The sequence below is a fragment of the Equus caballus genome, chromosome 7 (genome assembly GCF_041296265.1).
Source record: "Equus caballus isolate H_3958 breed thoroughbred chromosome 7, TB-T2T, whole genome shotgun sequence".
In the NCBI taxonomy this organism is placed as follows: Eukaryota; Metazoa; Chordata; class Mammalia; order Perissodactyla; family Equidae; genus Equus; species Equus caballus.
In genome coordinates, this window is record NC_091690.1 from 24,357,180 (window position 1) to 24,379,813 (window position 22,634).

Below are 22,634 nucleotides of genomic sequence, written 5' to 3' on the forward strand. Positions count from 1 at the left end.
TTTAACATATGGCAGACCGAGGCTCCCTCTTACCCTAATTATAAGGCTTGCAGTAATGGGGCTGTCTTTTAAGTTACAGCTGCTGCGCTTTTGGCTTTCGCTAACATTACATCCTATTAAAGAGCTACATTAAATGCATGCAAATTGCCAGAGCGACCGCGCTCTCCCGACCAATGAGGGGGACGGATTGCAGCCCAGGCGGCGATATCGAGGGTCAGACTCACCCTGCTGCGAGCGCCATATGATCTATCAATCAAACGCCTCTCATTAATTAACTAATTCATTAAATATCTTTATATATGAAGGCCCGGCCAGGCGGAACATTGTGTTGACAGGGACATCCCGTCAGCACTTAGCCTGGCGCGCTCCCCTCCCCTCCCTCACAAATCGCCCGATGACTAAGAGAGGTCAACTTCCCAGTGTCTGCAGGGGAGAGAAGCAACCACTGTGCCCGAGCCCACCCCTAGGGGCGCCCTCCTTGGTCTTGCCTGCATGACCCGCCTCTGTCCCGCCTGCTCCTGGGGAGCCTGCCCTCTGCTCACCACGGTATCCTTGTAATGGGCGGTGCGTGGCTCTGGTGCCTCCGCTTCCCTTGCGCTCCTGGAGGGCTGGGACTGGACAGGATCTTGCTCATCTTGTACCCCCAGGGCCTAGCACAGGGCCCAACGTGTGGCAGACAGTCTAAATGTTTGTGGAATAAAGGAAGATGTGCTCTCCTGGAGCCCTTTCCTCTCTCCAGTAACCCCAGCCCCAGAGGCCTTCCTTTGCAATGCTCTTGCGGTAGACTTAGCTCTCCAGGGAGAAGAGAAGAACAGTGACGTGAGCTGATGGCATCCCTGGAGAGTCATGGAGGAGGGATGGCTTAATGGTGGTACTGGAGGAGGGGCAGGGGTGAGGGGAGAAAGGAACTTTCGAAGTTCAGAGCTGGTAAGCCATGTAGCCGCAATACTCAGGCTCTGAGGCAAACACAAGAATGAAGCTATGTCATTCTATGAACAACAGAGACATTTTTGGAACAGACGGGGGCTTCCTTAGTCATTTGTATATATACATGCATATATATATTTGTTGTATATACAAACAGACGTATATGTGTATATGTATACACACACGTATATTTGTTGAGCAACTGTTATATAATCGTTCCTTTCCTATATTATCTCATTTAATGTTGACAACTTTGCCAGGTGATTATTTTTCCTTCCAGGCTATAGGAGAAGAAATAGAGACTCAGAAAGTGTAACTTATGCAAGGACAAGTGGCAGAGCCAGAATTCAGACTGGGCTTGCCAGATCCAAGACCAGTGCCTACTGCTATGGTAGCATGTGAAAAAATGATGCTTGAAGCTCAGGGGATGTACTGCTCTCCTGGTCCCCTGCTGTCCCCTTTTGTTCACACACTTGTCTTTCTCTCCTTGTTTTGCAGCAGCCATTGTCCCCACTGCCTTCTCCACAGGGCTGGTAGGTCTTTGCTCTATGTTTGGAAACATGGAGCTCGCAGCACACCCCATGGTCGAGGCTGCCGGCTCTTGACTGTGCTTAGAATGGCTTAGAGTGATTTTCCACCTCGGGTGGGCAAAGCCAGCTGTCTTAGAGCAGAGTGGCTGCAAACACTGGGCCCTGAGCAGCAGGAGGACAAGGAATGGAGATGGGATGGGTACCTCCAAGCCAGCTTCTGGAGAACACCCCTCTACCAGGCTCTGGCTCCTGTCAGAGGGCAGTCGCAGGTGAGGGATGCAGGTCAAAAATAAAGAGAACCTATGCAGGTGTTAATCTTGGTTTCTACTGTCCGGCTCATGCCAGTTCCGAGTCCACCCAGATGAAGTGAGGCGTGCAGGCAAACTTCCAAAGCCTGGGAATTCCTGGAAAAACACATGGCCAGATCCTTTTATACTCCCTCTCTCCCTGCCTGCTCCCTCCCGCTCCCTCTCTTGCCCTTTGAGACATGGGGCTGATGGACTTTGGCTGTTAGCACCTGTGATGTTGGGCACCAACCTCACCATGGGCCTCTATAGCTTCCTCCGGCCCCCTCGGTTCCCAAGAACAGTTTTGGAATGGGGCATGCTGTGCTAATGGGGGTTAATGGTAACCTCGGAATCAATTTTCCCTCCCAGAAGAAAATTCTCCCGGCTTAGGCTGCACAGACTGTAATAGTGAAAATGGCTCTAGATTTGAAAAATTGGCACGTTGTAGTCCAACAAGGCAATTTTTGAATTGTTCCATGCAGCTGTGTGCCTCTGGATGCTATGCTGCTTGTGTCCTAAAGCTACAGGATGGAGAGCACTTTCCAACCAAAAACAGCTCTGAGGTGGTTTTTTCTTCTCCCACCCCAGCCTGAATTTGTTTTTTTGTTCACCTGCCGAAAATCCTTGGAGCTTTGGCTTCTGGCTTAGTAGCTATCAGAACTATTGGACAAGGAGAGATGTTGTGGCTGTCTGCAGAAGCTCACTCCTGAGGGCAAGGGGCCCAGGAAAGAGGGTTTTCTCAAGACCATGAGTCTACACAGGCTGCAGGGAAAGCTGGATCAGCTCAGGAACACAGCTCCCACCAGCTTTTCCTGGCCACTGTCAAAGCTGGGCCTTTCTTGGACAGAATGATGAGAACCCAGAAGAGGAAATGTCTGTGATCCTGTGCAGGACACTTGATTTTGGTGAGCTGTGTTTCCGCTATTATAAGATGCAAACCGTTTTGTCTTGTTTTTATAAACATTAAAATGCAAAGCAAGGCATCTTAGAATAAAAATATATGATGTGTATTTCAAGTAATAGAACCACAGAATGGGAGATTGGCAAGGCCAATTTACCAATTATGTAAAATGTCCTTATTGTACAGATGGGGAAATGGAGGTTGCCCAAGGTCACAATTCTGGTTGGTGGAGAAGAGCTTGCTTTCACTATGTGGTGCTCCAGGCTTGTTGGGTCATGATCCAAGTGGCCAGGGAAAGCCATCGTTCCCTTTCTCTGTTCCTGTGGCCCCAGCTTATTTCCCCTCTGTGAGCCCTCTTAATGGTGGGGCTTATTTGGTGACTCAAGATTAGAGCCATATAAAGTGTTGAAAGGGCGACATGGAATCAGTGCTGAACTGGGGCTTGACCTGCTAACTGGTCTCCTGCTGCCCGCCTTGCTCCCCTCCTGTCCATTTCCCACGTGCATCCTGTGATCCCTAGCGTGCCCATCAATCACCTCATTCCCTTACGCCTCCAGATGAGGTCTGGGGTCCTTTCTGTGGCTCACCATGTGATTCAGGATGTGGCCTGTGCCTACTTCTCTAGCATCAGGCCACAACCATTTGCCTTCCTCCCTTCTCCACCCCCTCATGCCCAGTTATCCTGTTATACTGACATTTTGTTGATTTCCTTGAATGCATCTTGTCCTCCTTCTCCTTGGCATTTCTTGTTTGCCTTTGCACAATTACTCCCTCCTCCTAGAAGTCTGTGTCTGCCCCACCCTGTCCCCCTCATTCTCACTTCTTTCACCTGGGCAGCTTCAACTCATCCTTTGGTCTCAGCTGAGACACTGGTTTCTCTTCACCGAGCCCCACAGTCTGGATTAGGTGCCCTTCTGTGGACTGCTGAGGCACCCAGTACTTCCCCTGGGCTGTCGCTACTAGGTCGTGCACTCGCCTGTTGACCAGTTTGAACCTTCCATTAGAACATGAGCTTCAGGAGGGCAGGGTTGTGTCGTGATCACTGTTTCACCCCCAGCACCCTGAAGACTGCCCGGCTCATGACAGGCACCCCGTGAGTAGTTGAATGACTTCTATAAAAATGATGCTGCTTCTGTTATAACGAATCACAACGGCTGATATTTATCGAGTGCTTTCATGTGCCAGAAACTATGCTGAGCGCTTTCTGTGCATCATCTCGTTTCTATTGGTTCTTGTATGAACTGAATGAGGCGAGAGACAAGGATTCTAATTCTGGCTCTGCCACCAGCTGACTGTGTGACTTTCAGCGATTACCATGGTTTCCTCATCTTCAGAATAAAGGAGAGAGACAGGGGCCGACCAGACTTAATTTCTCGGTTCTTTTTCCTAGGCGAAGAGGGAGTCCAGAGTCAGTCTGTGCGGGCCTGGGGGAATCAACCCTTAGGATTCAGAGAACCAGCAGACACAGAGGGTCAACTTTCTAGTCCGGGAGCAGGAGGAGAGGGATATGGCCGAGAGGCTGGGCAGGGCAGCGGGTTGCTCTCCCATGCTGCGGTACAGCTTCCTAATAGAGAAGCCCGCTGCTGGTGAGTCATTAATGCTGGTCGCCTCGCCGTCACCTCGGGCATTGTCTGATTTAAGTGTAATAGCTTGTTTGGTGGATTTTGCCTTCTATAGAAATCCCCCCAAGAGTGAAGTGCTGCATTCAGCCGGGAGAGCACAGGCCTTTGTGCGCTGATGGCCTGGCCTCGGCTGAACGTGTTTGGAGTTGGTTATCAAAGGGGAGGGTAAATTAGAGCGCAGGGCTGAAAAGAGAGGAAGAGGGGGCCCTTTCATGAGCAGGGCTGAGCACTTAGGCAGCTGACTTGGGGCTGGGAAGCCCCAAGGCTGATCCTCTTGCCTTTTGGCACCAGTAGGGTTCCAGGGAGGCCTGGCTGTACCCTGACAGAGCCCAAACTCTGAGATCCGACCGGGCCCTGGGGGGCAGGAGGAGAGTGGCCAGTGAAGTTCAGAACAGAGTGGCCTCCAGTGCCTGGAGGAGGGCTGCTGGGGTCTGGAGGACTCAGCACTTTCCGTCCTTGTCCCAGTCTCCCTTTCAACCTGGCTTAGATCGTTGCACACAAGCCTGAAGCCCACACCCTGGGTTTATTGAAATCACGTTCTAGTGATGCTGAAGGCTCCAAGGGCCTCTTTAGTCTTGTGGACACCGTTCAGAGACTTGGGCCCTTCTCTTTATTGACCCTACCCCGATCTGTCGCCCTCCAGCCCCCCAGTGCACACTTAGAAGCTGGCTCTCAGGACAGTTTTATGGAGTGTGCTCATCAGCCAGGAACGTGGAACTCCCAAAAATAAGAGATCCTGGGCATTCGCCCCTCTCCATGGACTCAGCTTCTAATGTCTGGATTCAGAAGCCAAGCTGGGCACAGCTGTCAGCTGAGCCTCAGGCAGGGCTCCCTACATAACAAATTGTGCCGAGTGCCCAGTGTTTTCCTGCAAGAATGCCTCCCCCTGTTTCTCAGTGAGGCTTCCCCCCACATCGATGTCCCTGGGCCCCTCCTTGACAGCTTCTTACCATGTGAGAGCTCCATCGACAAGGTTATTCCTCAAGGAACCAGACGCTCACCTTAGGTTCCCCTGTTAGGGACAACAGCATCTTAGGTACGTATTATTTTCCAGCTGGAAGGAACCTGAGACAAGCTGAAGATCGAATAGGTCTCTATGGGGTTGCAGATATGTATATACATATATATTTTTTTAAGATTGGCACCTGAGCTAACAACTGTTGCCAATCCTATTAAGATTATGATAGTTTACAACCTTGTGAAATTTCAGTTGTACATTATTGTTAGTCATGTTGTGGGTACACCACTTCACCCTTTGTGCCCTCCCCCCCCACCCCCCTTTCCCCTGGTAACCACCGATCAGATCTCCTTGTCTATATCTTAACTTCCACCTATGAGTGGAATCATACAGAGTTCGTCTTTCTCTGTCTGGCTTATTTCACTTAACATAATACCCTCAAGGTCCGTCCATGTTGTTGTGAATGGGACGATTTTGTCCTTTTTTTATGGCTGAGTAGTATTCCATTGTGTATATATACCATATCTTCTTTATCCAATCATCAGTTGATGGGCACTTAGGTTGGTTCCACATCTTGGCTATTGTAAATAGTGCTGCGATGAACATAGGGGTGCATGGGACTTTTGGAATTGCTGATTTCAGGTTCTTAGGATAGATACCCAGTAGTGGGATGGCTGGGTCATAAGGTATTTCTATTTTTAACTTTTTGAGAAATCTCCGTACTGTTTTCCATAGTGGCTGCACTAGTTTGCACTCCCACCAACAGTGTATGAGGGTTCCTTTTTCTCCACAACCTCTCCAACATTTGTCACTGTTGGTTTTGGGTATTTTTGGCATTCTAACAGGTGTAAGGTGATATCTTAGTGTAGTTTTGATTTGGGGTTGCATATATTTTAAAGAATTGTCTGAAAGTTATGACCCCTCACCCCAGCAAAACACACACATTCTCATGCATGCAAAAATTGACCTGCCGTTGCAGGGTGCTTACACCCTTCTTTTCTGTATACATCCTTCCCTGGCTATATGTTTGTTTCTTTTTTTTCTTTTCCTCCTCAAAGGCCCCTGGTACATAGTTGTATATTTTTAGTTGTGGGTGCTTCTAGTTGTGGCATGTAGGATACCGCCTCAGTGTGGCCTGACGAGCAGTGCCATGTCTGCACCCAGGATCCGAACTGGCGAAACCCTGGGCCACCGAAGCAGAGCGTGCAAACTTAACCACTCAGCCACGGGTCCGGCCCCCTGGCTGCACACCTGAATCGTCTGAGAGCTTTTATAAAATTCTGAGGTCTGGGCCTTACATACAGACACTGATTTAATTGGTCCAGGGTAGGGTCTGGGCATGAGTGTTTTTTGTCTAAAACACTCTAGGAGATTCTAATGCAGCCAGGATTGAGAATCATTGCCCTAGGACCTCTTAGACTCCCCCCAGATTAAGAACGCCGGCTGTGGACAGTCTGCCTATACAGAGAGGCGCGTAGGAAGGCACACGCTGCTGTAGATGCAGGGAGCGGGTTGACACCACGGGCAGACTTCTCATTTTGCCCACTGCGTTTAAAATCCTTTCCTTCTTTCCTCACCCCTGGAGGGGGGCTTCCTCGGTGTTCACTTAAAAGAATTTAAGCACGCCACAGTGGGAAGGGAGCCTGGTTGCCTTGATGTGCTTCTGTCATTTCAAGGAGCTCAATAAAAATTTAGTTTCGGTGTTCGCTCCATTGCAACTTCTGCGTAGAGGTCTTGTGTTGCAAACCAGGTTTCTCTTTTCATCTGGTCACCCCTGGGGAAATTGTGTATTTGAAATTCAAACAATATTTGGGCAAAAAGAATTTCTCATTATATGCGGTGGGGAAGGCCAATGAGAGGAAAGCGGGGAGAAATGATTGAGTGACATTTCTATTTGCCAGTTTGACTTTTCCACCAGTGGCAGCCGTGCTTTGGGGGCTGCCAGAGAACTTCAGCCTCCTGGTGTTGACTGGAAATGCCAGACCCCTGGCAAAAATAATGTGGAGGGGAAAAATGTGAGGGAGCTAGAAGGCGATCGGAAGAGTCATTGTGACCTCAAGCTAATATCGTTGGTAACCATGAGTGTAAGATGCGGAACGAATTCTGTGTTTTGCACAAGTTCTCTCTATGGAGGTTGCTTCAGTTTTAGGATCTCAAGGTTGAAGGTAACTCAAAAATCATCTGGCCCTACTTTCTTTGGCAGGTGCATCGCTTCTCACACTGGTCAAGCATTGAAAGAAATTGATACAAAAAACATTTATTGAGCCCCAAGAATGCTTGGCACTTGGAAGGTGTGTAGGGGAATTCAGAGACCGTCAGGTCAACCCCGCCCCTAAGTAACTTACACTTTGCGGAGGATCCGAATGAATGGCTGAAATGTCAGGGAGACGTGGTCAGTGCTGGAGGGTGGGAAGCGGAGGGGAAGAACGTGAACCTCGACCGAGAGTCCTTCAGGAGCCGGGTGCTTTTCCTAAATTACTTCTTTTAATCTCTTGAAAATGAGACCATTATCAGCACCCGCTTTGTACGGACAAGGAAACGATGTGGATGCGCACAGGTGGGTTTGCTTTGTCAAGGTGACGGCGTCAACGGGAGCACTTTAACCCCGTATGTCCCAAGCCAGTTCTCCCGCCCCGTTACAATCTGCTTTCCTAAGAGGGGTTCAAGAAGGGCGAAGACTGGCTTCAGGCGGGGGTGGGGATGAGAAGGGAGGGATTGGGGCAGGGGGAAATGGGGCGACAGAAGGTACACGGAAAACAAACAGACCCGGGCTGGAGAGTGCTTGGGGGAAGAAAAGGGAGTGACTGGGGCTGGAAGGCGGGGTTAGAGGATGATAGAGTAGGAAGGTGGGTCAGCACAGATTTGGGATGGCATGGAAGGTAAGGAGGTGGGATTTGTGGTGGGATAGATAGGGAGAAGCCCCTAGAAGTTGTTGGGGAGAGAGGGCATATAATGTGATCATTGCTACTCTTGACTTAGGCGTGAGGGTGGAGGTGTTGAGTCCTGGCTCTATCCTTTCCTAGCTATGGAGGTAATTTTGGGCAGATTATTTAATCTCTCTGTATCTCAGGTCCCTCTTCTGAAAAGTGGGAATGATGAAGAGTACTTGCCTCATGGAGTTGTTGTAAGGATCAAATAAGTAATATATGGAGTGCTTAGAATAACGCCTGAACCTAGGAAGCTCTTCATAAGTGTTGGATACAATTTTCTCCCTTTGGGAATTTCATTCTGATAATGGTGGATCGAGCAGGCTTGAGCGGGGAGAGAGAGAAGGCCCAGGTGTTAATTAGGAGGCTCTTGTAGTCTGGGCGAGAGTGTCTAAGGCCTTCACCTCGAGTGGTCCCGATGGAGTGTAGAGGGGAGAGAGGCACCGGGAGGTGGCCCCAGTGTTACTCTGCTTCTAATTAGTGGTGGGTGCATTCAGGAGTCACTCGAGACACCTCTCCACTGGGAGAAGAGCCGTGTCAGTCACAGAACTCGGGCATTGGGAGGAGTTGCAGGTGAGCAGGGGAAGATGGGAAGTTTGGTGTGAACCTGTGTTAAACTAGAGTGAGAGGCAACCACGGAGCCGAAAGAGGAAACCCAGGAAGGGCAGTCTGCCCTGGCCCCTGGCTTGATTCTACGTGGCTGCTCTGCTCCTTGCCCCTTCTGGGTCCTGAGATCCCCATCTCCATGCTGCTCTTGACCCCTGTCCTTCTCTCTCCTCTGAGCCCTTCCTGTGCCCCCCGCATGCCCTCTACAGCTGCTTCCGCAAATGGTCAGGCCATGAGGATCCCGGGGCCCTGCAGAAGCAAGCCATGTTTCCTGCTCTGGCCTCGGGGCAGTTGGGTGTGAGGGATGGGTGGGCAGAAGCCCCAGGCTGTGTGGACTAGGAGAGACGGGAGGATTTGGGAATTTGGTGGAGGGTGGTAGGTGGCAGTGGAAAACAGCGTTGTGCCTTGGGAGGAGAAAATGGATGAGTGACTAGCCCTGGGGCTTATAAGGGCTTCCTGCTGACACAAGAATCCCTTAATGTGGGACCCAGTGCTCTTCTGAACTCCCCAGGCCTGTCTGATAAGTGTGCATGTGGCTTTGTGAGGGGTGGTGGGTACCAGCTCACTGCCTGGAAGGGATGCTGAGGGAAGGTGGATGGCCTCTGGTGAATAGAGGGACTCAGCCTGGAGCACCCCAGCCTCCATCCTCCATTGGATCCTATCCCAGCTTTTGGCCGCCTTGCTGCTGCTGCCACCCTTGCCATAGATTCAGATGGTTCCCTGAGTTACATATCAGGGATTCAGAGAAAGGAGGCTTGCAACTGGAGGTGGTGGGGGGAGTCTTATAACAAAATTACCAGCCTGCTGTCAACCCAGCCCTCGGCCTCTGTAGAACAGACTACAGACAGGTTGCTGCGTGTCAGGCTGGGGCCTGCCTGGGCTTGGGCAGACAGAGTCACTTACCCAGAAAGGTTCCACTTAACTTCCCCAGCTGTTTGTAGACCCTGGCCCAGCCTCTGCAGCCTCGCTGACCTCGGCCAAAGCACCGTGGGCCTTCGCTGGAGTCAGCTGCCTGCCAACCTTGTCCTCAGACATGTTCGGTGTCACCCCTTCCAGCGGGCCAGCCTCCTGCCCTTGTCTGCTCCAGGGCTGCCTGCTTTAGCTCTTGGCCCGTGCATTTCCGTTTCTCCCCATACAGACCTTGAGGGAATCCTCAGATGGGAGGGACATCAGGAGGCTGCCTTGTCTGTCATGTCCACTTGGGAGGTGGCCTTCTGCCTCTTGTGAGCCGTAAGCATCCCACATGCTCCTCATCCTCCCGGTCACAGTGGGTGGTTGTGATCTGGGTTCTGGAGTAAGACAGACATGGGTCTGAAACCTGGATCAGCCACATATTGCTGTGCGACCCGGCATGTTAGCTTAGCTTCTTTAAACTTCAGTTTCACCATCTGTGAAATGAAAATAACAACAATGTGTATCTCATAGGAATACGGTGAGGATCCAGGAAGATAGCGGGAGTAAGGTACCGGAAGTGCCTGCACAGGATAAGTGCTCAACGACTATTCTTTCCTTCTCTCCCCATCCTCCCGCCCCCCCCCCCCCCCATATATTCATTTAAGATCCTCACTTATCAGGAAGTTTGTTCTTTTGGTTCTTCCTTTCTGCCTAGGAAACCTGAATTGGGAGAAAACCTAGCTTCTATCTTATCTACCAATTCTTCTAGCAATCTTCTACCAATTCTTCTTATCTTCTAGCTACAGCCTTATCTACCAAGTCTCCTCATACAGAATTTAGTCTCCAACTCCAAAATATATCATGAAACTAGGGTGTGTTTCCCCTCACTGGTCAAAGCACACGTCAAGGACTTTGGGTTATTTTAAGTCCTTAGGGCCACTGGCTTCTGCTGGCTTCTACCTGTTTAACCACTGAAGTTTTGAATTTCACAGATGTTTCCTCTCTGTGCACCCCCTCAGCCAGCCCAGTCATCTCTCATAAGTTTGCTGTTGGTAAGAAACATCCAAAAGATGCAGGTTTGAGCTCTGCAAGTATAATGCTGTAATTGGATTTCAGCTTCAAACATGTGCCCAGTGGATGGAAGGCAGAACGCTCAGTCATTTGGTCATTAAGTCATTCAACAAACACTCATTGAGAGCCTACTATGTGCCTGGGAGGTGAGAGTTTAAAGGCAAATAAGACACAGCCCAATCCCCCAATAAGAGAGCAGTCTGATGGGGAGGTGGATAAGTAACAGCTAATTACAATAGAATGGACTATGTCCTGTGACAGAAGTGGAATAATGGGACCGAAGAAGAATGGTTGGAGAGGCTTCTGGGACTAAATGGGAAGTCATATTCTGCATGTCAAGTAGGATTTAACTGAGAGAAGCTGGAAACATGGGAACCTAAACTATCCCTCCAACTTTTGGGAGAGGAGTGGTACCTAGGGATGGAAGCCACTGACTGCTGCATGGGCTCCAATCCAGCCACCAGTGATCCTTCCTAATTTGGACTCTTTTCTTGCAATCACTTCACAAGGCCTCTGTCCGAGGCACCGATCCCTGACAGCCAGGCCGTGACTGGAGCTGAAGGCTCTGTCTGAGTGCACCTTGGGTTTGGGGCAGTGTTCCCTGTCCGTCTCCCTTGCCATGGAGGTGGGTTGGTGAGGTGGGACTGATGGATGCTGTGAGCAGTGACTGCACCCCAGCACTGTACTAATTGTGCTAGACAGAGCTGTTTAAATACCACCAGACAGAATATTACTCAAATTAAAATGAGGCCTTAAATGTCATTATTTGTGTCATTATTAATAGCCCCTAATTGTGTTCTCTAATCATCATGAAATTATGTTAGTATTAATATTCACGTCAAAGCTGCCTAGGGAACTTGGAAGATTTAAAAAAAAAAATTATACCATATGTCAGTTCCCATGAATGTGAGGCAAATGCTGGTTTTAGTGCTTTCATTCAGGCTGGAGATGAGACGGTGGCCTCAACAGCTGGGGACCCAGATAGCCCGTGATTGCAAAGGTCCCCTTAATTCCTGCTCCCTGAGTGACCGACTCCTAGACCCTTCCACCTGGCAAGACCCTCTGAGGCGTTAGCAGGACTTTTCTCACCAAACACCCTGCAGGTCTCATGCCAGCTGCTCTCGCTGGTGAGGGGATTGGAGTTGGCTCAGACCGGAAAGTGTTTGGTCCCTGGGACACGACACTCCTCCTCTCCTGAAGCTTTGAGGCCTGCTTGTGTCTAGATACCATACCAGAAAACACGTGGCCAGCCGGCCTGTCCTCACTCTCCATCTACTCATAGACTCCACTCCAGTGGATTTTGGTTACTGCCCAAACTTCCCTCCGTGGCTCAGGGAAGTGGTGCTGAAGGAATCAGTCTGAGTCTCCCAGAGAGATGTGTTGTATGATACAACGTAGAACGAATTTTCAGAAGATGGACTTGGAGACTCAGAATTTCAGAGTATATACAGATTGTCCATAAAATCTGGAAACAGCTGAGTCCACGTCCTCAAGAATATCTTCATACTGTAAGGAATAAAATAATATTATCCACGACTCCATATTTTGTGGACAGCCTGTGCTTTGCCCCGCGCTGGTCTGGCCGAGGCTTCTTTGGGGGAAACCCTGACTCCCAGTATTAGGATGGGGCTCCCTTTGGCTGCTTTCTTTTCTTATCAGAAGCATCAGGAGTGAGAGCCTCAGTCTGGGATGAGCTGGGTGTGCCTCTCCTCTTGTCACGTGGGACTTTAGTTGTGTACCCTCGTCAGACTGACACCAGGTGTAAGAGGTGGCGTGGTGACAAGGCAGGCGATATTCCCAATTAGAGTTTCCGTCCCTGTGGGGATGTGTGGGGCGAGTGCCCCGGGACCCCCAGAGGCATCAGCCTCCTGCCGACATCACTCACTGGCTCCCCTTCATCGTTTCTACAACATTCCTTTAGGCTGCCTGCTCAACGCCTCAGTCATCAGCTAATGGAGTCCACGTGACCGCGATGTGTCAGACAAATCTGGGGCAACCGCCTCACTCTCTTCCCAGAGCCCTTGGAATTCTCTGGAACTGAGAATATTCAAATGCTTTTCTTGGTGAAACAGCAGGCTTCCAACCCCCTAAATATTATGACTTGAGTTAAATATAACCCAGAGCATGAAAATAACGACGCTACACGGGGATCGGAGAAGCCGTAGGGTGAGCAGCTCACATACACAGTCACAGTATCTGGCACCCTGGATGTGGCGGGGCCTCCACCGACCCTGTGGCCACTCAGGCAGGAAGCCCACAAAACACACACAGGTCTTGGTGCATCCTGGGCTGTGAGTAGCTCCTTTATCCTAGGTAGGCCTTGAAATCTGCTGGTTTCTGCACACATTCTCCTTTTTTCCGAGCAGATGTGGTGTGACTTACAGCGTGGGGGAGGAAGTGTCTTAAGTGTGATGCGGAAAGGGAGTCTCGCCTGCTTTCTCAGACACGAAGGGAGGATCCTGGTGGGGCCGGGAGACCCTCAAGTCACTTCAGCCATGGCTCGGCTGGCTGATGCTCATTTCCTAAGCCAGAGGGCAGATAACACGCGCCCCTCAGTCACTGGACTGCCTTTTAAGATAATCTAGAAGCAGAGGCCTTGATCTGTGGAGGGGAGGCTGGGCAGATAGGTTTGGGACTGTGAGCCGGGTTCTCCAGCCTCGCTCAGTTGCTGTTGTAACCTCCTGCAGAGGTGTATGATGAAAACTTAGTGGGTAATAGACAAGCAAAAGGTCTTCTGAAAGTCACACTCTCTGAATTCCAAACCCAATGATTACAGTCATTGTTGGCCTAGGGCTGGATTTGAACCAGTGAACCCAGACCAGCAGAGTTGACTAGGCCGCCTCTCAGAGCCATTCTACCACCGACTTACCCAGCAACCTAGCTTCGTGGCTGCTCCTTTCTCTTTTGCTTTGGGCCAAACAGCACATACCTCAGGCCAGTCCAAAAGAACAGATAGATTGGCATCTTTTTTGTATTACGAATACCTTATACATGTAGGGGCATTTATAGCATTTGTAACATGCTTCTACGTAACAGCCTCCTTTGATCCCCATGGGGTAAGTAGGGCAGATGTAATTACCCCCCGCTTTACAGATGAGACACTTGAGTCTCAGCACAGGGGTCAGCCAAAGGCTATGTGTCTTACGTGTGACAGAAGTGGAGTTGACCCCAAGTCTTCTGTTACGTTTTGGGTAGCGCCCTCCCACCGGTACGCCACTCTCCGTCCCTCCAGCCCCCACTCAGAGGCAGTTTTGGAATTCTGAGAAAAGTCAAGGGGCAGCTGGACCATGAATTCTGTAAAGACAGCAGCAACGATATTCCTGGTTTCAGCATACATTCTCCCTGCCCTTCCCCAAATCTCTTCTTTTTTCCAGTCATATCTCGGGCGTGTGTGAGTTGACGTGAGGGATGTATAGGAAGGTGTGAAGGAAGGTAGTGAGAAAGATTTTACTGTCTCAGGTCTTTGCTTTTGTTCCGTGCCATCCTGTCCTCAAAAAGGAGTCAGCAGAAAGAGCCGCCGATCCTCCTGAATCTGAAAACAAAACCACAGAGGCACCTCCTTTCCTCCTCCGCCCCCAACCCCCAAATCGCCAAATCTTGAGATGCCTTATTTGAGAGAGGGCTTGGGTTGAGGAAGGGGTTCCTGCCTCACTCGGCTGCCGGTGTGAGGGTCTCAGGAAGCAACAAGAGCTGTACCGAGGACACCTACCCTGGGCTTAAACCTGGAGCTGCCTCCCTGCCTCCTGCTCGAGGAAACTAGACGTAAAGCTGTTCCGAGGGCCTCACAAAACACTTGATTTTTCCCGTTCTCTTCATCTTGAGACCCACTGTCCAGCTTTCCACTTCTCTGCCCCCTAATCCTTCCTCCACCCCCATCTTCCGCTCTATAAAGCCCCTGCTAGAAGTTGACAAAGCTGACTGGCTGCTTAATGTGCTACAGGTGTTGTTGCTAGGCAACCACCCCACTCTGCAGCTCAGACGCTGTCAGCCCAGATCAAACCCCTGGTAGCACTTAACCCCGTAACTGCTTAACGCAAACGCTAATTACCCAGGACCACCGAACAGCACATTTATAAGCCGTAATCAAGGATCGGGAGGCTGGGTTCCCAGCACCTTCGGGCCTTCAACCAACACTTCTCACCGTTGACTCTTGGGTGAGGCTGCCCCAAGCAGGATGTGAGGCCTTTCACTTATAAGTGTCTGTTCCTCTTTTCCGGCCACATCCAGGGGATACGGAATGTAGTGTTGGTCATCACACCGCACCAGACCGCTTTCTCCCTAAATGCCTGACTGCCTCTCTGGTCTCCAAGAAGGAGGGTGCACAGCTTGTTCCTGCTTTTTTAAACTGCTGTCGGGTTAACACTCTTGCCCTAAAACCTCAGAGTTAGGAACAACATTCATCTCTGTCACGTGGGTACTCAGTTGAACTGGGGATCATCACCAATTTCTGACAGTTCTTCTAACACTTGAGTTTTTTTCTGCACTCCTGTTCTTGGGCTTCACATCCCCAGAACAACTTACACTCCTTCAACCTGACCAGGAATTGCAGGAAGCTCTGGACTTAGATACTTAGATTAGAGCACGGGTCAAACTCAAGCAGAATTGATCTGTTCTTGTGTGGCCTCCCCCTTTCAGACTGCGATCCCCCTGCTGAACTCATAGGAGGTCCTCAATGACTATTAGCAAACGCACGGACACAACTATGTTTTGAATTTCTCTTTTCTAAACCAGAGTAGGGTCGACAGGGATGACAGCAACCATCCCTGTGGTGCCAGAGCAAAATCCCCCATCCCTTCTGCCTACCTTTTTCTCACGAGACTAGACTCTGCCTATGACCAAGTTCTAGGAGAGGCGCACGTGGTGCTGCATCTCGTTTCTCCTGTTGAGGCACCAAACGAGTTTAGCCCTGATTGTGAGGGGCAGGTCCAGGCCTGCGGGGCCACGGAAGTGGAGAGTTCCATCCATTCCCAAAAGGCAGCCTCTCCCAAGCAGGCTGAGCACCTCCCCATGATGCCGGAACACTGGATGGCTTTTCAAGGGGCCACTATTACTCTTTTCTAGCTGGAAAAATCCATTAACTTTTCCAGCCCTGGTAGCTGTCTAATTATTCAGGGGTGGCGGAACAGAGAGAAACTACTTCTGTTGTGTATTTGTTCATTATTTATTTAGGAACAAATATTTCAACCTCAGAGCCAGCTGCAAAGTTAATATCATGCTCCCTGGGAATGCAATGTGTCAGGCACTGTACCAGTGCTTATGTCCATATTCCCATTTAACCACTCCCATGGCTCTGGCATATGGATATAACTCTCTCTGTCCTACATGGGAACAGCTGAGGTTCAGAGAGGTGAAATAACTTGCTGAAGTTTGCACCACTAGGAAGTGGCACAGTGGCATTCTAAGCCAGTCCTAAAGCCATTTTTCCCCACTATGACACACTGCCTCCCCAGAGATTGGAAAACCACCGCTCAGAGAGGTTAAGTGATTTGCCTGAGATCCCACTGCCAGTGAGTGCTGGGGCAGAAGTTTGAATTCTCACCGATCTGACACTAAAGTCCTTTTTATATTTTGTCCTGACTCTAAAGTTCTTTATAGTTTGTATGATGGGAAAGAAATCACATCATCTTTTAGAGTTATTCCTCCGGTTTCTGTGTTGGATGGTGCCTCCTTAGAGGTGGAAAATCCATGTGTCCAGCATGGAAGAGAAGTGGGTTCTAGGGAGCAGCATAGACTGCGTCCTGAAGAGGCTGTATCCTGAAGCGAGGTCTCCTGTCCATCTCTTTTCCATTTCCTTGAAAGGACCACATTGGAGAGAAAGAGAGAAAGAAGAATAAGGAGGAGGAGGAAGAAAGGAACGAGGAAGAGGAAAGGAGGGAGGGAGGGAGAGAGAGGAAGAGAGAGAGACAGAGAGATGGAGAGGGAGACAAAGAGAGAGAGACACACACACATACAGAGACAGAGAGAGGGAGACAGAGAAAGGGGAAGAAGGATGAGGAAGAGGTGGAGGAGGGAAGGGAGGGAGGGAGGGGAAGAGAGAGAGAAAGAGAGGGAGACAGAGAGAGAGAAACACACACACACAAAGAGAGAAAGGAAAACGGAGGAGGAGGAGGAAGGGAGGGAGAGCGAGACAGAGAGAAACACACACACACACACACACACTCACACACAGACTTGTCCCCGCGGCCCCATGGCCCCCGGCTTCCCTTCTGCATCTTGAATCAGTAACACCTTGGCTTCAGGCTAAGCCACTGTTGCCAGCTGGTGGCGTTAAGAGTTGGGAGTGCCAGTTCGGTCACAGGTGACAGGATTGGGAACATCATCATGGCCCTGGCTCCTTCCCAGTAGACCCAATGGGTCACGGAAAGCCCCAGTTGGGGAGTTAAATGGGGGCAAGAAGAGACGGTACTTATGGGTTCAAGCGGAGGGAGGAGGGAAAAGGGCTCGCCCCGTGAGTTTAACACTTTCATGCAAGTGGTTTCCCCATAAAGTATTAATAATGTTCCTATAATTGATACTTCAGGGCAATAACCTCTGACAAAATGGCCCTGATTAGCAGATAATTGAGTGTGTTGGATTGTGTCCTGAGAGAGCTGAACGCCAGGCAAGGCCCATTAGCCCATCATAATGACCCCTTTTGTCAGGTATTAGTGTCATTAAGAGCCTGCTCTCTGAAATCAGTCCCTTTATTTAACTCTTTTCCCTAATTATATGGATCATTTTACAAATCAAAGCAAATGTTTGCATACAGTCCCGGTCCTGCCGTGGAGTGAGGTGCTGGCAGAGCAGGCTGGAGATTTCTGAGTGGAGAGGCCTTGCTAAGCAGGGCACTTGTAGTCACTGGGAGTTTTCCAGAGGAGATGGGCGCCCTGGGAAAGCATTCCACGAAGGTATGGCACACCCCTTCGGCTCAGGTCCCAGCGTGGGGGATGGGGTGCCTTACCGAGAGAGCTTACAGGCCACACATAAGTCACCATCTGTGTACCTGAATCCATCTGGGCAAAACACTTGGCCTCTTGGACTCAGAATAGCTGGATCCTTGACACGGAGGATGCTAGGATGGAGCAGGTCTGCACCTGAGTCCAGCCACAGGGCACCCAGAAGACGCAGAACTCCTGAGCTAGTCATCTGGGTCTTGCCCAGAGCTGACTCACATCTCTGTCAGGAAGCAGGAGCCTCTGGGAGTGGCTGGAGAGGAAAAGTCAGCCCCAATCCTCCAGATCTGGGAAAATGGGGCCACAGTGGCCACGTGTCCACACTTAGAGCTGGCGGCTAGGTAGGCAGCTAGTGCTTCTGGGACTCCCAGGGACGAAGAGCATGATCAGCCCCCAGGCCACACACGCAGAAGTTGACACAACAGGAGGCTCAAGGGACAGAACGCGGCTTCTGACCCGTTCTCCCTAGCGCCTTCTCACTCATTAAAAAGTAAAGACAGTTTCCCATTTACTCGAATTCAGTCACTGCCTGACACCTTTCCACCCTCCCAGCTCTGTACCGAGCTTTTTATCCCAGGGCAGCTTCATGTGGGTGAATCAGAAAGAGGTCTCAGTCTCTAGCATGAATTGCTTAGAGACGAGGGACTGATAGCTTGTTGGCAGCTAAGAAGGGTATATTTTTATATATACCAAAGATGAAGCTGAAAGAAAATCATCTATTACAGGAAAGGCCCAGAGGTTGCTGAACTGGGGATAATTTATTTGGCGAAGTGATGGGTGAATTTCCCCAGGAGAGTCAGGACCTGCTGTGGGTCCTGGGGTGGTGTGTGTGGACCGTATCCCCTGTCTCTACTCCATTTCTGCAAAGCGAATGCTCCTTGAGCTTGCTTCCCCTTGTTTTGATCACAGAGGAGCTCGTGCTGCCACGATTTGCGTGGTGCCTGGTGAATTTCCGAGCATTGGCCTTGGGTGGAGAGCTGCCAGCCGTGCAGAGAAACTGCTGGGGTTTTTGCCGAGGAAGCAGAATTTTGGTGGTAGAGTGTGACATTCTCCTCTCAGAAATAATACCTTTCATTTAAGGTAGGAGAGGAGGTTTGACATCCCGTGAAAATATGATTTTCAGCCCTGTTCTGCTTGGGGCAGACTTTTTCTGCAGGGCCTAGCTGCTGAAGCGGGGAATGAAGGCCCCTAGGCTGCAAGTGGGGGAGCTGTGTTCTGAGGGACACGACATGGGACTCCTCTTAGAGTGGTGCTGGCCATGGGGCCATCCTGCTTTCTGGCTGCAGCTGTCCTGGGGGTCCAGTTCTGCTTGAACCCCAAGGACTGCTGCACCCAGGGAACAAAGTGTGTACCTCACCAACCTGAATACTGAGAGTAGAGTGACATCACAGATGCTTAGACAAACAAATGAACAAATATTCTATGTTATGGCAATTTCTAAGTAAGAACTTAGAATTCTATGTTTGTTCAATCGACAGACATTTCTTAAACATAACACTGCCTAGACCCTGAAGGAGGCACTGGGTGTACATAGATGTATGGGATATAGAACCTGCCTCCAGTAGCTCATGATCCTCTGTGTGTGTGTTGGTGATGACAGTGGGGTGGACAAAGGCACTTAATTCAATCCATCGTAATACAAATATGGGCGGGGTGGTCCAGGAATGCATGGGGGAAATAAGTGACTACTCTAGCTGGGAGAAAGCGGAAGGCTTTCCTGAAGATGTAATATGAAAGCTGAGATTTGAGAGTTTGTCAGCTAAAGGAATGAAATAAAGTGCCATAACAACAAAGAATAGCTACAATTTATTAGGGATTCTGGTGTAATAATTATAATACCTAATCTTATGGGGCAATTACTATATGCCAAAACACTTTGCATAACTTATCTCATTTGATCCTCGCAGCAAGCCTATAAGATAGGTATTATTGATACCCCCACTTTATAGTTGAGGAAATGGAGATTTTAAGGAATTTACAGAGATTAAATACTCTGCTGGGGCCACACAAGTCTTACGTGTTGGGAATCAAGATTTGAACCCAGATTTTTGAAGCCAGAGCATAAGCTCTTTCTCATCCACTATCCTGACTTCCTAAACACTGTACAAAGGTTAACCCATTTAATCCTCTCAACGGCCGAGAGAAGCGGGCATCCTTATCTTCATTTTCAAGTGAGAAAATTAAGAGTGCGAGATGGGGGCTGGCCCGGTGGCGCAGCGGTTAAGTTCACACGTTCTGCTTCTCCGTGGCCCAGGGTTCGCTGGTTTGGATCCTGGGTGCAGACATGGCACCGCTTGGCAAACGCCATGCTGTGGCAGGCGTCCCACGTATAAAGTAGAGGAAGATGGGCATGGATGTTAGCTCAGGGCCAGTCTTCCTCAGCAAAAAAGAGGAGGATTGGCAGTAGTTAGCTCAGGGCTAATCTTCCTCAAAAAAAAAAAGAGTGCGAGGTGGTGATCTATGGTATGAAGAGGTAAAAGAGGCAGAACATGTGGGGGGAACTTTCAGAGGTAACTTGTGCTGTTTCCTGTAGATCCTCATTCTTACTGCCCTGGCTCTTCAGAACAATGGCTTTAAGTCTCAAGTTATTTGTGGTTAAAACATAGAATTTGGGGTGAGAGGTGGAAGGATAGAATTCAGGGTGAGAGGTGGAAGGAAGTGAGGTTTGTGGTAGGCGGAATAATGGTCCTCCAAGGATATCCATGTCCTAGTCCCTGCAACCTGTTAAATCCTAGCTTGTGTGGCACAGGGGTTACGGATGGAATTAAGGTTGCTAATCAGTTGACCTTGAGATCAGAGATTGCCCTGGTTTGTCTAGATGGGTGCCGTGAAGTCACTAGGGTCCTTACAATGGAAAAGGGAGGCAGAAGAGAGAAAAGCAGAGAGAAGGCAGTATGAGAGGGACTCAACCTGATGTTGCTGGCTTTCAAGATGGAGGAGTAGGGCCACGAGCTAAAGAATGTGAGTAGCCTCTAGAAGCTGGACAAGGCAAGGAAATACGTTCTCCCCTAAAGCCTCCAGAAAGGAATGTAGCCCTGCCAGCGTCTTGATTTTAGCCCATTGAGACCTATGTTGGACTTCTGAACTCCAGAACTATAAGATAATAAATTTGTTGTTTTTAGCCACTATGTTTGTGGCAACTGGTTGTAGTAGCAATAGAGTTGAAAAGCAGAATGGCTCAGCTTGTGAAAGACTTTGCATACTGGGGCTGGCCCCGTGGCCGAGGGGTTAAGTTCGTGCGCTCCGCTGCAGGCGGCCCAGTGTTTCGTTGGTTCGAATCCTGGGCACGGACATGGCACTGCTCATCAAACCACGCTGAGGCAGTGTCCCACATGCCACAACTAGAAGGACCCACAACGGAGAATATACAACTATGTACCAGGGGGCTTTGGGGAGAAAAAGGAAACAAATTTAAAAAAAAATTAAAAATATAAATAAATAAATAAAAAATAAAAAAACATCTTTAAAGACTTTGCATACTGGACTAATGAGTTCAGTTAGTAATTCATCAATTTTAACAGATGAATAAAGAGGGGCCGGCCCCGTGGCCGAGTGGTTAAGTTTGTGAGCTCCACTTCAGTGGCCAGGGTTTCACCGGTTCAGATCCTGGGCATGGACATGGCACCACTCATCAGGCCATGCTGAGGCAGCATCAGATATGCCACAACTAGAAGGACCCACAACTAAAATCTACAGCTATACACTGGGGGGATTTGAGGGGAAAAAGCAAAAATAAATAAATAAATAAATAAATAAAGAGACTACAACCCTGCTGAGTCTATGTCCCAGAACAGTTCAGCTTTGGGAGATGCAACCCCAGTCTCCTCAGGAGCCGGGCTCACGGCTCATTCTAGGCGATGAAGATCTGCGTGTTCTTTGGAGAACTGGGAAACAAATGGTCATTGTTGGTTCGTCATAAACACATCAACAGAGAGTAGGGGGATGGGGAGGTGGTAAGCCAGTTCTTTCATAGGCTGAATCTGCTGACCATTGCAGGTGTATTCTGGAGCGAGAGGTTATCTTGTCATTGGATTATTCATTTAACAATTAGTGACTGGTGATTTATTATATGCCAGATACTGTGTGCAGGAGATGCAGAGGTGAAAAACCATGTTCTCTACCATGGCTGTTGTGGAGCTTATGGTTCTCTGGGAGCCAGATATTAAACAAAGAAGTCAAAATAGAAATGTAATTACAAATTGTAGTAAGTGTTATAAAGCAAAAGAGTAGGGTGTGATGAGATAATACACTGGGAGGGCCTCATTTACATTTACGTGGATGGTCTCTTGGGAGGTGTCATTTAGGCTGAGACCCATGCATAAGAAGGACTTTGTGAGGTAGAGTGTGAAAAGAACGTTCCAGGGAGTGAGAGCAGGATGTTTGAAGGCTGCATCTGGTAAGAGCATGGCACATTCAGGGAACTCAAAGAAAACCTATGAAGCTGGAAAGTGGTGCATGAGGGCAAGAGTGGCACAGGATGCTGCTGGAGAGTTACACAGGGGCTAGATTCTGGGGGGAATTGTAGGACTCTTCAAGGACCTTGGACACCACCCCGAGCAATATGGACAATCATTCAGGGGGAAAAGGAGTAGCACGTCTGAATGGCACTTTGTAAAGATCATGGTGGCTGTAGTGTGGAGAAGGTTCTAGAAGGAGTTAAGACAGAAAATAGGGAAAACAGGGAGGAGGCTATGGCGGTAGTCTAAGTAAGAGATGATGGTGGCTTAGACAAGAGTGACAGCTCTGGTGATAACTGGGTAGATTTAACATTATTTTGAAGATAGACTTATCCAGACTTGGTGATAGGTTGGATATGGGAAGTAAAGGGAGGGAGTGGGAATAATCCCCAGATTTCTGGCAGAAGTGACTAAATGGATGGAAGTATCATTTATTGAAATGACACAGGTTGGGAGGAAAGAAATTGTGATGGGGGAGAACTCCAAGGGTTTTATTTTGAATGTGTTAAATTTAATACGCTT

The 22,634-nt window shown here is 49.3% G+C and overlaps 1 long non-coding RNA gene across 1 annotated transcript in view; it reads left to right on the forward strand.

Moving 5' to 3' along the window:
- Positions 1-22,634, forward strand: part of LOC111774217 (uncharacterized) — a 119,553-nt gene that overhangs the window by 893 nt on the left and 96,026 nt on the right. The gene's annotated exons all lie outside the window — the stretch shown is intronic.